Raw genomic sequence first — 18916 nt, 5'->3', positions numbered from 1 at the left:
CTCCATTTTCATTTCCTTGTTTATTGCAAAAATTATTTAATAGCTTTCCAAGTCCCTTCCCTTCCTAACTTCCACCATTTTCATTCAAATCCATTCCATAGCTAGCCAAAGCATGATCAAATTCATGCTTCACTAAATAATAACTTAGCTTTAGGCCGATATTCTTTTTGGTTAAGAATCATGATATACGTATCCGTACTAAAAATCCTTTCAATCAGTATTCACTATTTTTCTTAAGTATTGAGATTGACAAATTCATCCCTTAAAGTTAACTCGATTTCAAATAAAAAAGCGTGCTGGGTTGAAGTTGTGTTTGCGACAGTTGGGGAAACGAGTTGGCCATGGTGTATTCAGATCTCCGAAATAAATCAAGGGAGAAGTGATCGGGTTGAGACATCTCGCGCGGTTGAGGCCGTTAATCTGAGCTAGTTCTTCAGAATACAAGGCTACCAAAATCTTGAATCGGGAACTCATGTATCTTAGTTAGATAATTGGTAAGGGTTGGTGTGTAGGTCATATCGAGACCAACTACGAGAGGAAGAATTGGCGGTTAGGATGTTCTTAACCGCTATAACTAGCTTATTGTTTGGTGGAGAAGATTAATATTTGAGGAGCAATTCAAAAACTGGAATCCACTGAGTCTAGGGCTAAGGCTTATTTTCTTTGCTTACAAAATTTGAATTTAATTTCTAATTTAATTTTATTTTCAATTTATTTAATTGTTTATTTATGCTATCTCAAATTTTTAATTTCTAAACATTTCAAAACTCCCCTGATTTATTTATTTATTTTCTAGCAGGACGCTTGGAGTCGTGGGTATGACTGTTGCCATGATTATCGATACGACCAAAATTCTGATCACAAGTTAAACGTGAAAGTTGATCGTAATACAAATCCCTGTGGACTTGACCCTACTACCACTCTTTACTACTATTTAGAGTTGTTTTAATTGTAGGAATTATTTTTGGTGGTTTCGATGCCCATCAGTTTGATAGTGAATTTGATAATTATTAGGGGCTGTTTAGCTGCCTAATATATTTGGTTGGAATATTGACTTGAGAAAATGGTTAATCTGATGATTTTCGGGTTAAGGGACTAAATTATAAAATTTGTAAAAGTTAAGGGTAATTGTATAAATTTGAAAAATAAAAGGGAATAAAATGTAAAGTGAATTGGAAGGTGAAATGTAAGCTAATAATTGAAGAATTTATATTTTAGATCAAGACCCAATTGATACTTGTAGTAAAGGAAAAGTTGTGAAATAGTCCTTAAACTTCTACAACTACTACAATTCAGTCTAGTTAAGTTCGTACATAACTTAACATCTTTATGAAATGTTTGATGATAAGATGTAATGTGATAATTATATTTGATTGTAAATGTTGTATGTTATTTGATAAAAATTATTGAATTCTATGCTTGGATTAGATTGAATGTGGGATAGAGTACAATCGAGATATGGTGTGTTATGAGGGATTGGAGTGGAGACAATTTTGGAGTAATATATATGTTTTTTTCCCAAGTAAATCAAGGTTCAACATTTGTTGCAAACACTCGGGTTATACTCTCTATCTTGGTGTGTTTCGGTTGGATTAGCTCTTCGGAGCCATTGGTGTGTTTCAGATGGATTAGCTCTTATGATCATTTGGAGTGTTTTGGATGGACTAGCTCTTATGAGCATCTAGTGTGTTTTAGTTGGAATTTTGATGTACTTTAATTCGTAAGTCATTCATCGAGTTGAAAGTCTTGGTAAGATATCTTGTTTAGTGATTTTGATGGATATGCCATATATTTGAATATTAAATTGAGCTTTTATGGTTTACGGTTGAGATTGTGAATGGCAGGGAACATTCCTGGTTGTGTTGTTATTATTTGATTTGTTGTACTTACTTCGGTAAGATTTATCGTTTTAATATGCAAAGTTACTAAGCTTCATTGAGATTACTTGTGTTATTTATTGTTCTTGTAGATACTCAGAAGATTGGAAGATCGGATCGGCACTCAAGTCACACTAACCATAAATTTCGGTAGTTTTTGGAACGTTCATTTTGGATTATATGACATGTAATACACTTGTATGATATTGCTAATGTTTTGGATATGTAAATTGATAAGTATGATCATATGTGCAAATTGATAACTTACATGATATATGAGAATGAGGTAAGATGTTTTAATGCAAAATATGTATGGTATGTGTTAATTTGTATTGTGGTTGAGGTGCCTATGATAGGCACATTGGTTAGGTGTTAGAATCTTGTGAATTGATAAGTTATGGTTGATGATGCATTTTGATGAATAATTGTATATACTCGTGGTATCAATGAGGATACATTGGTTAGGCTCTTAGGATAGTTGATTTAGCATGTTTTTGGCTTGATTAATGTCACTTTGAATAGATCTTTTGGTTGGTAAATGGATTACTTTGAGTCCAAGTAAGCTTGTAATGGTAAACTTGTTGATTAAGGTTCATTTGGGTCCACATGGCTTGAGACACGGGCATATGACTCAGCCATGTGAGACACACAGTCTACCAACATGGCCGTGTGCCATCTATTGAGTGCTTAGGGTGTAAATCAATGAGTTACATGACCTAGCACACAACCTGACACACGGCTGTATGGGACAATTTCGAGTGTTACATTTCTTGGCACATGGGCGTGTGATATGGCCTGGCACATGGGCGTGTGACATGGCCGTGTGACCCTACTCAGGGAGTTATACGAGTGAGGACACAAACTGGAACACGGTTGTGTGTCCCTACTTATTTTGTCACATGGCCTGAGGCATGGGTGTGTGTCTCAACTCTGTAAGTAGAACGATAGGAATATGCAAGTGTACACAATCACAACAAGTAATAAAGTGACAAGTAAATGTCAAGTTATCGTACCCACAGGGACTGTGAAAAGAATTATTTATGAATGAAATTTTAAAAAAAACTTTGGTGAAGAAAAATATTTTGGATTGTAGAAGTAATTAAAAACTAGGTTTTAACAAAGTAAAATAAAAATAAATAAAATAAAAGTTCCAATGCAAGATTTCAAAAGATGATTTTAATCAAGATGACATAATTGTGTTAGATTAATTACATTTCTTAACTTAGAATTATTAAACTCATGTTCATGTTGTTATGAATAAATTCATGGCAACTCTATAATTTGCTAACTTATGAACATACTTACCTACTAAATTCCATTTATCTATTGACTATATCTCTATGTCAATTCAACTGATTAAGCCAATTTTAATAAGCAAATGTATTCATGCATATCCATACTTATGAAATTAAAATAATCTATTGTACATATCTCTATGCCAATTAAAACAATAATTCAATCTCATAAACATATAAAAGATTTTGTGAGGTAACAATGTATTTCTACCTTGAAACAGTTTAATCACAATAATCCTGCAAGTTATGCAAGGCTAATGTATTGTTAGATGCCGTTGTTAATTTACCTTCAGCTACTTTAGATGATTAAACATGCACTGATTAAGTATTGTGTCAATTAAATAAAATTTCAATATATTTAAATAATTAATTCATTAGTTACCTTAGAATTGCAATGCAAGAATAACTTAGTCGTCGTTTTACTTAATTAAACATCTTACCAAGGCCTATAACAACACAAACATAATTTTAATAAATTAAGTAGACAAAATACAATCAACCTAACAAAAATTAAATTTAATCCATATTAATTAAATTAAACATATCAACATCACAAATATTCATAGACATGTTCATCATAACAACAACAAAATTAAAAGGATAGGGAACAAGAATCAAATCTAGTGTTTTCTCCGTGGCTTGACTAGTTTGCTCCACTCCTCCTTCTCTGCTTGTTCTTGTCGAACTGAGGCTTCCACATGCACTTGAATGCTGCTCCAAATGGTGGTTGAATGTCTCTTTTTCAAGAGGTGAAATCGGCAAGGGAATAAGGGAAGAAAATGGAGAACAATAGACCGGAATGAAGAGAGAAAAAATGTGAGAGAAGTGAAGAGATGAGAAGGGTTGAGATGTGTTTGAAGTGAACAACCAAGATGGGTATTTATAGGTTGAGAATGATGCTAAAAATAGCCAAAATCAGCAGCAAAAGACTCCCCCCATGGCCGGCCACACATGCGGCATGTTTGAAGATTTCAAACATGCTATTTTAAGGTAGGGGCAAATCTAGAAAGGCATAAATAGTGGAGGGCTTTCAATGCAATTTAAAGGAGTCTTCAAGGAACATTTTGAAAGATAAATAATCATCCAAGCAAGCTGATTGGGTCAGCATATGGGACAGTTTTGGGCTGCCCAGTGCTTGGTTGGATCGGTGTTCTCGGTTCAGCTCAATTGGGCCCCTTTTCATAATTAATTAACAATAATTTATTTAACCCAAATTAAATTGGATTAAAATTGAAATTAATTATACTATGAATTAATACACATAATTTCGACCGTCTTAGGCTGAAAAAATTAATTCGCCTTGATGCTTCAAAATTGCTTCTTGGTTTTGTGCTTCTAGCAGTGTCTGTCGAGCCGCTTTTCGCCTTTTGTGCAAATCTGTCGAAAATAATTAAAATAAATAAAAATTTGATATAAAATTAATTAAAATTCAACATTTTTATAATTTGGATGCAAAATAATTATTTTATAATAATTATATATTTTTGACAAGAATTTCACCGAAACTGCATGAATTTGAGTTAAAATGGGCATGAAAAAGTGCGTATATTTTTGTGTTTCCAGTAAGTCACACGGCCTAGCCACACGACTGTGTGACCCTTGTTTTGTAAATTTTGAAAATTTTTCTTAAACTTTCTAAATTGTTTCAAATTGGTCTTGTTTTCTTCTAAACTATTTTTTAATGCCTCAAAGGCTCGATTTAAGAACAATATGCATGTGTACGAATGGCTTATGATATGTTTCACATTATTAAATGTTAAAATGTTTAAATGTTTTGATTGATCTACAATGCTTCGTAACCCTAATCTAGCAACGAATATCGATTAGAGGTGTTACATTTAGTGGTATTAGAGCTACGATTTAGTTAGTTCTTGGACTGAACCTAGCGTGAGAAATGTCTAAAATTACATGCCATATAACCTGTAATAGTGTGATGTGTTTGATCTATTCTAACCTTTGTTTTTCTAATAGATTGTAAAGATGTCAAATGGATCTGATCGTGCAGACAATGATGAGGTTTATAGTAATGTATCGACCTTTGATCAAGGGACGAATAGTAATATTCTAATTCCTCAAGTACAGGAACATGAACTTAAAAATATGTTCTTTGGGTTTATGAGCCAGTGGTTCAATGAATTTATGCAAATGAATACTCCAGCTCAACGATCTCCACCCCCTATTATACCTCCAGTTGCACCTCCACCTCCTCCCGTGACTAAGCCTAGTTGATGTATTCCAATAGACAAGCTTAGAAAGTGTGGTGTCGAAGAATTTCAAGGTAGATTAGAAGATGATCAGGTTAAAACTGAGTATTGGCTTCAAAATATCTTGGGAGTTTTTGAAGAAATGGCATGCCCCCCTGATGATTTTCTTAGATGTGTCGTTTCATTATTAAAAAAGGAAGCGTACAATTTGTGTAACACCCCACACCCGGCCTAGATGTTATGGCTGAATCTGGCGTGTCACATTGAAGTGTTTTACGAAAACCATGTTTACATTAAAAACCCTTCTTATTTAAAACGTAGTACATTGAAAACTTATTAATATTATTCCTGAAATTCTTTTTATGTCGCAGAAGCTAATTTTAAAAGTAACCAATTTACGAAAATGTGATGTTTAAAAGTTAAGTTGCGAAAACGTAGTGTTTTGGAAATAGTTATTGTTTTGGAAAACCGTGATCTACTTCTAACAGATATAAAACATAGTAAATAAAATCCCAAAGTTTAAAATAAAAACTAGAGAGGCCTTATTACAAACCCAATCGAAATGAAAGTAATGAGAAGAAAATAAACATAGTAGATAACAAAAGTAGCTGTGTGGCCATCTCTAAGTCCCTCGCAGCATCGATCCTCTTAATGCTGGGGATTATCTGCACAATTAAAAACGGGTTGAGTTTACGAAAACTTAGTGTGTAATCTCCTAGCATCCAAACAGTCAGTCAAAAATAGAATTTAGAACCAATCTGGGCTTGAGCACAATTCAGTAACAAAATAGTCCAACTCAGAATATATGTGGGCCAAAGCCCGATTCATTAACATTTGGGTCTCAACCCATCATAGTATCAATTGGGCCTAGCCCATCTCAGAATCAATATCAGTTGGGCCTAGCCCATATCAGAATCAAACCCATATGAATAATGCATAATAACCTATCCAACCTTGCACTTGCCTCTGTCCAACCCTACAGTACCTGTGGGGAATAAATCACCCACATCATCCCTGCAGTTATAGTGTTAGCACCGATTGAGGCACTAACTAGAATCGCAGCAAAGCTGCTAATATCAAAATATGTGGCACAACCACCAATACGGTTTCTTCTTCCATAACAATATCCCAATCCCGAGCAGTATGTCATGTATACAAAGTGTCATGTACAAAATCAGTCATACAAATCACAGACAAATCAGTCATTTACCTTCAAGGGCAAATAGTCATTTTACCCATAGGGGTATTTCTGTAATTTTACACTACAAGGGTATTTCAGTAATTTTACAAACCGAGGGTATTAACGACCCAACAGAAGGTCCATCGTTGCCTCGAGCGACTTAAGTAACCTAAACAGACATAACGGTGTAAATGGCCCTAAGGCCCATTACTTGCGCCCAAGTGGGCCTACACCCTTGTGTGGCCAATTTAGCCCAAATTTAGATATGGCTATGTGACCTACATAGCCCAGTCCAATAGTTACCACAAGTTGCAGACTTAATCCATGTGGAACCCACTAGCCCATTGCACCCACACTGTCTATCTAGGCCCAACATGGCCCAGAACTACCTAAGTCATGTGCGCAACATGACAAGTCTATCAACATCCCACTTAACAGTGAATTTTACACAAGTGGGCCCATCGAGGCCCAGAATAGTCCTAGGACACGAGAACGCTCATGGCGGCCTCTATAGTTAATTGCCCATGATTTGTGGGCTCGGTTCGCCCCTCGTACGTTTGCACGCTCGTGAGGCCCCAAATTTTGAGGTTTCGACTTTTCAGCTTTTGCCGACTTCCAACAAACAAGGGCGTGAATACACACTTGTTTATGAGAACGCACTGAAGTCCATGATCACCAAGTTTGGCACATCCTACATTGAGTCTTAATCACTTTTTCCCTCACCAACTCATCTGGTTCGCTCTATTTAAAGCCAGCTTCTCACCAATTCCCATGTTAGCTTATCGATGTGGGATTACTTTCAACCATTAGGAAAATTCCTTATTTTTATATGACCACTTCAACCACAGTGTTCTAGTCCAACTCCACCTCCTACACAGCTGAAACAGCAAAATAAATACCCCATTGCACATTCTAAGACTTGAACACAGTTACAAAACACGCCACCTTGCCACTCCACCACAAGGCTCTTTGTGTCACCATTTTAGCCTCAATTAATTATAAGGTTTATAGGCCAAAGTCCAGGTTCCTTTAAAAGAAAAACCAAAATAAATTACAAGAGCCAAGACATGAACCCAGGCTCCCTTGCAACCTTAATGACACCACAACCACTAGACCATATGATTCCTTGTGTCATTTATTTAACACAATAATTTAAAAGGCCTTCATCCAAGCACCTAGTGTTTTATTCACTTAAAACCAAAATTTTTTCTAAAGCCCATCTTTGAACCCAAGATTTCTCCAACACTTCCCAGGGCCATTAACTACCAAACCAGACATTTAATTGTGTCACTTTCTTGCACAATTACATGCTTATATACAACCTCCTTACGGACCCATACTCAAGGCCCAAATTCGAGGCGTACAGTTGGTGGACTATGTTGGTAGCTGTAGTACCAAGAGAGAAAATTTCTTGGGATTTCTTTCATGCTGAGTTTAAAAAGAAATATGTAGAAAAATAGTATCTAGACAAGAAAAAAAGAGAATTTCTTGATTTACGACAGGAAAATAAATCAGTGGCTAAGTATGAGAGAGAGTTTGTGTATTTTAGTAAATATGCCCAAGAGATTGTGCCTATTAAAAAGGAGATGTGTATCCGATTTGAAGATGGCTTGAATGATGAAATCTAAAAGATGGTCGGAGGTAATGAAATTTGAGAATTTGTTGTCTTACCTGATCATGCATAGAAAATGGAAGAAGTGTATAATAGAAAGATACAAAGGGACAGACGAATTCAAGAGTTTAATAAGAGAAATTCTTCCAAGTTATTTTTTGTACCACCGACAAAGAAGACTAGAGAAGACTTTAGTCGAGCTACATCAGTGTCTGAGCTTCCAAACAAAGATAAATCAATTCAGTATGATTTTAAAGCTCCTACTAAACAAGTTGATAGCATGGAAAGTGTACGGAATGCTCTAAAGCCTAGTTGTAAACATTGTGGAAAATTTCATCCTGGCAAGTGTGGAGTTAAGTCAGAAGCATGTTATATATGTGGATTGACTGATCATTTTCTTTAGAATTGTCTAAAACATTTAAAAGAAAATAAAGAACAAAATGAAAAGGAAATGTGTACATCTTAGAAAGGTTGACATTCGGGCCAAAATAGTACTATTAAGACTGCTCGTATAAGAGTGAAAACACCGTTGTTTGGTTAGAGGCTAGATCACCTGGTCGTACATATGCTATTCGAGCCAGAAAGGAAGTTGCTGCACCTGATATGAGTACTGGTACATTCTATCTCTTTGATGTTACTATGTATGCACTGATTGACCCTGGGTCAACTCATTCTTATATTTGCACTGCATTTGATATTACTGTGTATCTGATAAACCGTAATTTATACATATTTTTACCCCATGTTTAACGTATTTTATCGATGATTTCCTAACAGAATTGGTGAATTCGATGCTCCTAATGCTTTAAATTCATGTTTTTTACTTAAAAGAGCATAAGAGAGCAAAAGGAAAGAGAACCGGGCCAAAAACGGAGAAAATGGGCCAAAGTACAAAATCAACACGGCCTCGACTTCCTCACACAAGCAGGCCACACGGCCGTGTCAATTTGGTAGTTTCGAAGCACGATTCACATGGGCGTGTCACACGGGCATGTCCCTGTCGAGCCCAAGTTGAGTCCAATTCAAAAAGGCTAATTTTGAGCGCTTTTAGGCATTCCAAAAGCCTATAAATACACCCTAGAGGAGGAAGAAAAGGGGAGGCATATAATAGGGAGTAAGGAATTACTCCAAGGAAGCCGATTGATCCATCTCAGAAGCTAGATTCATCATCAAGACTGAAGATCTCTTCTCAATTCCCACTTCAGGAGTTTTGGGTTTTCTTTATATTTTATATTCTTTATCATTCTGAGATGTTTTCTTATTCAGTTATGAGCTAAAACCCCTAAATACCTAAGAGGAATGAAATCTAAGACGAATCTTGTTATTATTTTTTGAATTGTATGATAAATATTTAACTTGTTCTTAATTATGTGTTCTTAATTCTTGTTTTGATATCCCAGGATACTAATTCAAGATAAGCTCTTATTCAAGAGAGGAATAGACCCTGTTTAAGAGTACATTTGCCATAATTAAGTGGAGTTGATTGTGCACCTAGACATAGGCTGACAAGATTTTGTCGGATTAGGGTGAAACCTAATAAGGGGATCCATAGATCCAGTTAATGCAACCCTAGGGTGTTAATTAGATAAAGGTCTCAATTATTCAATCTAGGGATTAGACGTTATTAGTCTTGAATAGGTATAATAACATAACTTAGGGATCTCTACGGAACAAGTTAAATGAATAAATCGTCCGATTCGGAGCCAGAATAACAAGTAAAGTCTAGGTGGATTTTTTCTTAGGTATTGTCTTAATTCAATCGATTTTCCCAAAAGCAATTCCCCAATTCCATTCTCTGTGAATTCTTAGTTTAGATAATTAATTAGTTAAAACAAAAACCTCTTTATTCTTAGGCTAGATAATAAAAAGACAGTCATTACTAGTACTTTTAGTTCCTTTGGGTTCGACAATCCGGTCTTGCTAAAACTATACTACTGTTCGATAGGTACACTTGCCTACATCGCGATAATAGTTAGTTTCAAGAATGATTAATTATAATTATTTAAAACCTATCACGAAATCACGCGATCAAGTTTTTTGCCCTGTTGCCGGGGAACTAAGATATTAGGAACGCTCAATTTTTATTACTTTAGCTATTTATTTTCATGCAATTTAATTTTATTATTATTACTTATTAATTTACTTTTTTCCTTCTACTGGCAGGTTTTTATAGTTTATGACTAGAAGAAACTCGTCAGGACCACTACTTTTTGACGAAGAAATCGATCGCACAGTTCGCAGAAACCAAAGAGAAATAAGGCGAACCTTAATATATACAGAGAACAAGCAAGAGGACGATACTCAACCCCCAACCGAAGAGATGACTGAAAACCATGACAATCAACTACCTCCTGCAATTGCGGTTAATCAAAATCCTGCTCCACGCACTATGTAAGATTATGCTAAACCTTCTTTAATAGGAACTGAATCGAGCATAGTTAGACCTGCTGTAGCTGCAAATACTTTTGAACTAAAACCTAACACTATTCAAATGATACAACAATTTGTTCAGTTTGACGGTTTACAGGATGAGGATCCCAACGTTCACTTAGCCAATTTCTTAGAACTATGCGATACATTTAAAATTAATGGTGTTTCTGATGATGCTATTCGTCTTCGGTTATTCCTTTTCTCTTTGAGAAACAAAGCTAAACAGTGGTTGAACTCATTACCACGAGGGTCAATCACTACTTGGGAACAAATGACCAAAAAATTTTTACTAAAATATTTTCTGCCAGCTAAAACGACTAAATTACGTAATGATATCTCTTCTTTTGTACAGATGGATTTAGAAACACTCTACAATGCATGGGAGAGATACAAGGACCTTTTGAGAATGTGCCCTCACCATGGTTACCGCGTTGGTTACAGGTCCAAACGTTCCATAATGGCCTGAATCCTTCGACTCGAAAAATGACTGACGCAGCTGCTGGTGGAACTTTCAATAATAAAACACCTGAAGATGTCTATGAATTTATAGAGGAGATGTCACTGAATAACTATCAGTGGCAAGTCATGAGGACAAAGCTAACAAAAATAGCCGGCGTTTATAACATCGATTTGGTCATCATGCTCTCTAATCAGGTATAACTCTTGAATAAGAAAATTGATGGTTTTCTTAGTTCTTCACAGGTTCACCCAGTCATGCAGTGCGAAGCAAGTGGAGGTGGAACAAGCCATTTGGAATACCAACCCTATGGCCACAATATGGATAACGAGCAATTAAATTACATGGGTAATAATCCCCGACCTCAAAATAATCCATATTGTAACACTTACAATACAGGTTGGAGGAACCACCCTAATTTCTCGTGGGGAGGTCAAGGAAATCAAACACCACAACCACCTCCAGGCTACCAACAACCACCCTACCAACAGGAAAAGAAGCCGAACCTTGAAGAGATGCTCTCAAAGTTTATATCAGTGTCAGAAACTCGTTTCAGAACACCAAGACAGCACTTAAAAATCAACAAGAGTTGATCCAAGGGCTCGAAACTCAGATAGGCCAGCTTTCCAAACTAATCTCTGAACGACCACAAGGTAGTTTGCCAAGTACTACCGAACCTAACCCAAGGGAACAACTCAACGCGATTAATGTTCAAGATGAAGAAGGAGTTGTTGAGCCTGAGCCAAAACCGAGACAAGAAACTGTGGTAAGAAAAGGTCAAGGTGAGGTAGGTCATAATAAAAATAAAACGGTGAATGTTGAATATAAACCTCGTGTGCCATACCCCAACGCGACAAGGAAAGACCGCTCACATGAACAATTTGGTAAATTCCTTAAACTCTTAAAAAAATTACATATTAACTTACCGTTTATTGAAGCACTAACGCAGATGCCAAACAGAATGAAATTTTTAAAGGAGCTTTTAGCAAATAAGCGGAAGTTAGACGAGGCATCGCATGCGGAGCTAAACGCAGTGTGCTAAGTTATTCTCCAACATAAGCTACCGAATAAATTAAAAGATCCAGGGAATTTTACGATTCCTTGCTTAATTGTAGTTTAGATGTTAATAATACATTAGCTGATTTAGGGGCTAGTATCAACGTCATGCCTTACAAAATATTTAAGCAACTAGGATGAGCATTCAATTAGCAGATAAAACTATAATATTCCCTAGGGGTATTATTGAAGATGTGCTAGTTTAAATCGATAAATTTATATTTCCCGTTGACTTCATTGTTCTAGACATAGAGGAGGATAGCAACACTCCTTTAATTCTAGGAAGGCCTTTTCAGCAACTGCTAAAATAATTATTGATGTTGGCACAGGTGAACTCACACTCCATGTGGGAGACGAAACAATCACCCTTCAAGCTCGCAATTCTGGCAACACAATGGAAATTGAAGGTGATCGTCTAAACCATTCTACTAAAACTGACAATATGGTGCAACCTTCTTTACAGGAAATGAGTCTAAAGGAAGTACATGAACCATTCTCAAGCAACAGTAGAGGACCCATTCATGACGATTGAAGGCTACAAATCGAGGAGCTAGATGAATAGCGGACTCATAAACTGATAACACCCGACAAACTGAATCTACAACAAAACAAGCTCAATACCTTTCCAAATCAACTTAAGGTTAGAGATAAAGTCTTATTAGATGTTGCCGATCCTCACATTGTCACTACTATACTAAATGAAGAAATCCCTCTTATGGTACTTAGTATTTTTCCATTCGGTACAGTTGAGGTAAGTCACCCTAAGTTTGGAACTTTTAAGGTAAACAACACCCGTTTAAAACCTTATTTTGATGAGATTAATAGCAGGACTGAGGAGTATAAACACCTCAAACCACCATGATCATTCAACGGAGAGGTAAGTCGAGCTTAGACTATAAATAAGCGCTACTCGGGAGGTAACCCGAGCACTAACTGTTTTAAATTCTTTAAAATTTAGTTTTCAACATCTAACTTACTAACAGAACACTTGAATACAGGTTTTCCATAGAGACACGGCCAAGCACACGCCCTACAATATGGCCGTGTGAAAACAGGGTAAAAGTTATCTTTCCCAACACGGGATGCGATAAGTGGCCATGGGCGTACAACTTGGCCGTGGTCAAATCTTCCAAATTAACATGGGCATTCGGCACGCCCGTGTTTACCACCCATGGACTACAATGTCAGAATGACATGGGCGTGCGAAGACCTACTGTGACAGCCCAAAATTGACCCTAGTCGGAAAGTGGTTTCGGGACCACGAAACCGAGTCTTATAAATAATTAATTATTATATTCTATGTTTATGATGTTAATAAATGCATGTATGAAAGTTTCATGCATTAATTTGATCATTTCTATGTGAATTTATTAAAAATGGACTTATATGAAACATTGTAGAAATGTGATAGGTTAATCTATGAGGACCTATTAAAGCATGTAGTGAAAATAGTGATTTTGCATGTCAAATACTCCTTTTCTTATGCATAGTGGCCGGCCATGATGGAGCATATATTACAATATGTGGTAAATTTCCATGAAGTGGTCATTATTTTATGTAAAAGAAAGGAAATAATAAAAGAAATAGAAAAGAAAAAAAAAAGTGTGTGTGGATGCCTTTCCCCCATTTGCCGTGAATTGAACAAGAAAAACAAAAAAATGCTCATCCTTCCTCAAATTTCTTTCAATTGCCGTGAGTGAGAGAGGGGGGTTTGGAGAAGCTTGGCCATACTTGCAACTAGAGTGAGGTATGTTTGATGTCATTCTTTAAGATTCATGCATGTTTTAGTTGTTAGTTTGAAACCTACCTAGCCCATGGCTTAGATTTCTTTGCTATTTGATGGAGATGAAGTTCGCCATGGAGGTTGTCTTTTTTGGTTGGTTGTTTAAATGTTGTTGTGATGAAGCATGAAGAGAAGTGAGATGAATGTTTAATAAAAGGAGATTTTTAGATCCTTGAGTTCTTGTTGTTATGTGTATGTGCATGAGTATTCGGCCATGCTATAGAATCTATGTGCAAATGATAAATGCTTGGTACATTCGGCTACATGGGATAATGAAAGTTGTATTAAGTTAAGGTGCATACTTTAATCTAAGTGTTGAGAAGTATTCGCTAAGATAGCTAAAAGGTGGGTGTTGCCGATTTTAGATTTAGATTATGAGAGTGGTTATAATGGGCATTAAGATGGTAATCTTAAGAAATGATAAGTAGATGATATAATTGAAGGGTGAAGTGGCTAATAGGGACTTTTAATGAAATTATGTCAAGGCCGAATGTATCATGAAATAAATAAAAAAATGCTAAATTGTGCTTGTATGTGTGTTCGCCAAGGAAGTGTGATATGAAGCTTTGATAGGTTTGAAAGATGAATGACCGAATGAGCTATAGGTCATGTATGGGTTAATTTTATGCATATGTGTGTGTGGCATTAGTAGTTAATGGCATTGGCATTGTTTAACTAAAATTAGAAATGAATCTTAAAAGTTAAATAGGTTGCCCTAGTGGCGAATGTGTTAAAAACTAATGCATGGACAAATGATACGAATGAATTGATTTACGAAATGTGTATGGTTGCCGTATGTATGTGTTAGATTGAGAAGTAAATTTGTTTGATTTAGCTCAAGAGCAAAGGGGAACTAGATTGGATAAAGGAAAGGAGAAAGCAAGCGAGTAGCCGATTTGGAACCATTCTACCCCAAACAAGGTAAGTCATTAAGCACGTATTTGATATTGCTTAAATGATTGTAAAATTTATGCAATTGTGTTTAATGGGATGATATATATATATATATATATAAAATGAAAATGTATGTGTATGGAGTGATGACATTTGTTGAATGTAAAAGAAATAGTGAAATGTGTAGAAAGTTTGCTTTCGGCACTAAGTGTCTTGCACATACGTGTGTACGGTGATGAGATCGGCACTAAGTGTGCGTGCTGGAAATATATGGCACTAAGTGTGCGTGCTGGAAATATAAGGCACTAAGTGTGCATGCTGGAAAAATATGACACTATGTGTGCAAGCTGGAAAAATACGACCTTTGGGTGTGCGAGCTCGGAGGGTATGGCACTTTGTGTGCGGGCTTAAATTACGTGGCACTAAGTGTGCGAAATCGAGTAGTAAGCACTGTGTGTGCGTACTCTATATATATGGAGGTGTGTCTCCATTGAATTGAGTATGGACAGCGGATAAGGTAAGTACCTCGAGCTCATGACGAATAGAGAATACGTTCATGCTTGGGGTTGAACTTGATAAGCCTTAAATCTATGTGATGATTGAAATTGTATGGTTGTGCTGGAAAATGAGTTAATGTGTAAAAATGCTTGATTATCTTGTTGTGTAAAATATGAAATGTGGATGTATGATTTGGTGCGAGATTGGACCGAAAGGTCCGAGGTATTAAGGTATAGATTCGATATGGATGAGTACCTAGCCTCGTTTGTTGTACATGTTGTAGTAACTTTATCGATGGATTGATGAATGCTTATGACTTACTGAGTTGTAAACTCACTCGGTGTTTTTCTTGTCACCCATTTTAGGTCTCTCGGACTCGTATTGTTTGCGTGATCGGGACCGTCGCTGAAGTCATCACAACGGCTGAAATCTTGTGGTATTGTTTTTGTTGTTGAAGAACATTTGGCATGTATAGGCTATTATATTTTGTCGAATTGTGGGTTGTAAACTTTAAGCCATGTGAAAATGGCCTATGTGGTCGTCGAGTGGGATGCTAGAACCTATAGCCACGAGTCTTAGAAACTCTAATTTTGATAAGGTGGCCATAATTTGTGTCATGTATGATGGATGATTAAGGCCAAGGAAAGATTCATGAAATTGGCATAGTCTACTACAGTAACTGTTGCGGACAGCAGCAGTGAGATGAGATTGAAAAATCACTAAAAATAGTAGAAGTAGAATTAAATAGTGAGTAAATTATGAAATTTAACCTTGATGAATCTATTTTTATATGGAAGAAACGAAACGACCATATGAGCAGTATACTGAGAAATATTAAAGTTCTCGTGAGACAGGGCCAGAACGGTTTCTGGGTCCCCTGTCGCGACTTTAAAAATTTTCCATAAATTATCCAGAAAGAATTAGGAGTCATTCATTATATGTACAGATTCCATTTTGAGTCTAGTTTCATTAGAAACAAACGGCACCAGTATTAAAGCCCTGTACAGAGAGATATCCAAGTTGTAACGCACGAAGGTCAGAGCAGTCGATCCCGGTAACATGGGTGACTTTAACTAATAAACTGTAACAATTGGCCCAACCAAAAATTCTAAAAATAAATCCATGGATGGGTATATGAGTCTAAATTCAGGGAAAATTTTCGAAACCAGTTTCCGAGTTTTGAAACTCGAGATATGATTTTTAAGACAACGGTGACGCAGTTTTCCAGCCTGACTGGTAATGTCAAATTGGTTGGTATTTTGAGAGGATTTGGTCGTTAACCCCTCGTGTCCGACACCGGCGTCGGTCACGAGTTAGGGATGTTACAATTTTATTGGTATCAGAGCTATGGTTTAGTCGGTTCTAGGACTACCATAGAGCGTGTGAGTCTAGCTATACATGCCAAATTGTTAGTGCTTAATAATGTGATGACTTGACGGTTGAAATTTTTGTTTTGATTAGCGATGGAACCGGATAGAGACCCTTGGCGGATGACGTTGAAAGTGTAGCGGCTGCTCCTGCGCAAGGGACACCGCTGTTGAGCCTCGGTCATCCGCGAATAATCAAAATGAAGGGACGAAACAAGCCTTCTTCACCATGATGAATGAGTGGGTCGTGCAATATGCGAACCAATCCGGTGTCCAACCATTCCCGAATTTAAATAATCCACCCCAAGAGCCCGTGATGCCATCGATTCTCGATCCTGTGAGGCTGAGTAAACCACCGTGGACTTGATTAGGAAGCGTGGGGCCGAGGAGTTTAAGGCCATAGTTACCGATTTATGCCGAAAGGGCCGAGTTCGCTTGATAACACCATTAGAGTGTTTGATGAACTGTCATGCACACCGATGAATGTCTTAAGTGTGCGATATATTTGTTAAGAGACTCACCTACTATTGGTGGAGGACCTTGATTTCCATAGTCCCAAAGGAACAAGTTACTTGGGATTTCTTTCAAACAATTTCGGAAGAAATATATTAGTCAACGGTTCATCGATCGAAGCGTAAGGAGTTCCTAGAACTCAAGCAAGGCCGTATGATCAGATGTCGAATCTGAACATGAGTTCGTAAGACTTAGTCGGTATGCTCGGAGTGTGTGGCTGATGAGGTTTCTATGTGCAAAAGATTTGAAGAAGGATTGAATGAAGAGTTAAAGTTACTAGTGGGAATTTTGGAGATAAAGGAGTTCGTGACACTAGTCGAACGAGCACGCAAGGCGTAAGAACTTGGGAAGGAGAAGAAGAAGGCTGAACTTGAAGCAAGAGATTACCGTAAAAGATCAACGAGTAAAGCTCCGTTCTCATTGTAAAGAGGTTCAAGGAGGACACTAGTAAGTCGAGGCGCATCGGGAATTTCCATTAGAGCCCGACCATTGACGGACTCGAGCTACATCGATAGCTAGTGTGGGCAATAATCGTCAAGAGAGACCTGAATGTCCCCAATGTGGAAGACGACACCTAGGTGAATGTTGGGGTAAGTCTGTTAACTTAGGACTGTTATGGATGTGGTTCAAGGACCACTTCATTAGGGATTGCACGAGCTAGATGAGAAGAATAAGATGCAAGGTGCGAGATCTAGTGGGGCGACAGACTAGAGGTAGACCCCGAGGGTTTCAGGAGGTAGGGGTGGTAATCGGAGGGGAGCCATCGATACGGCTGTTCGATCCGAGACCCGAACTCCTACTAGAGCATATGCCATCCGTGCACGAGAGGAGGCATCCTCCCCTGACGTTATCACTGGTACTTTTACTCTCTTTGATACTAGTGTGATTGCATTGATTGACCTGGCTCTACTCATACATATGTATGTGAAACTTTAGCATCCAAGAAGACTCTACTGTTGAGTCTCTCGAGTTCGTAATTCAGTGTCAAACCCTTTGGGTCAATACGTACTCGTTGATAAAGTGTGCAAGAAATGCCCCTAATAATTCGAGAATCTGTTTTCCGCCGATCCGATGCTTCTACCATTTGATGAATTCGATGTTATTCTTGGTATGGATTGGTGACCGTACATGATGCGATGGTGGACGCAAAGGAAAACCATTGTTTTGAGGAGTGCAAATAATGAGGTAGTCCGAGTCGAGTCTCTTGATTTAAAAGGAGTGCCGGCGATAATATCTTCTATGACCGCCGGAGATATGTGAAAAGGGTGTGAAACATACCTTGCGTATGTGTTGGGAAGTAAAGAGACGGAAAGGAAACTCGAATCGGTACCAGTGGTTTGTGAGTATTCGGATGTTTTCACGAGGAGTTACTGGATTGCCACCGGTTCGAGAAGTGGAATTGACATCGAAGTTGTACCGGGTACTACGCCGATTTCAATAGCCCGTGTCGTATGGCATTAACGGAATTAAAGGAATTGAAGGTTCAATTGCAAGAATTGATGGATAGAGGTTTCGCTCGACCGAGTTTTTCTCCGTAAGCGCACAAGTATTGTTTGTGAGAAAGAAGGACGGAAGCATGAGGTTGTGCATCGACTACCGTCAACTCAATAAAGTGACGATAAAGAATAAATATCCGTTGCCACGAATTGACGATTTGTTTGATCAATTAAAGGGAGCCTCGGTGTTTTCAAAGATAGATTTGAGGTCGGGATACTATCGGTTGAGGGTCCGAGAATCGGACATACCAAAA

The 18916-nt window shown here is 37.4% G+C and overlaps 1 non-coding gene across 1 annotated transcript; it reads right to left on the bottom strand.

Moving 5' to 3' along the window:
• Positions 1-10920: 10920 nt before the first annotated feature.
• Positions 10921-11024, bottom strand: LOC128289825 (small nucleolar RNA R71). Its single transcript, XR_008279469.1, has one exon. It is a non-coding gene; the product is annotated as a small nucleolar RNA R71 (small nucleolar RNA).
• Between the last annotated feature and the right edge of the window lie 7892 nt (positions 11025-18916).

This window comes from Gossypium arboreum, chromosome 2, assembly GCF_025698485.1.
Source record: "Gossypium arboreum isolate Shixiya-1 chromosome 2, ASM2569848v2, whole genome shotgun sequence".
NCBI lineage: Eukaryota > Viridiplantae > Streptophyta > Magnoliopsida > Malvales > Malvaceae > Gossypium > Gossypium arboreum.
Note: the sequence above shows the minus strand (reverse complement) of the source record. Positions and strands in the feature narration are given on the sequence as shown.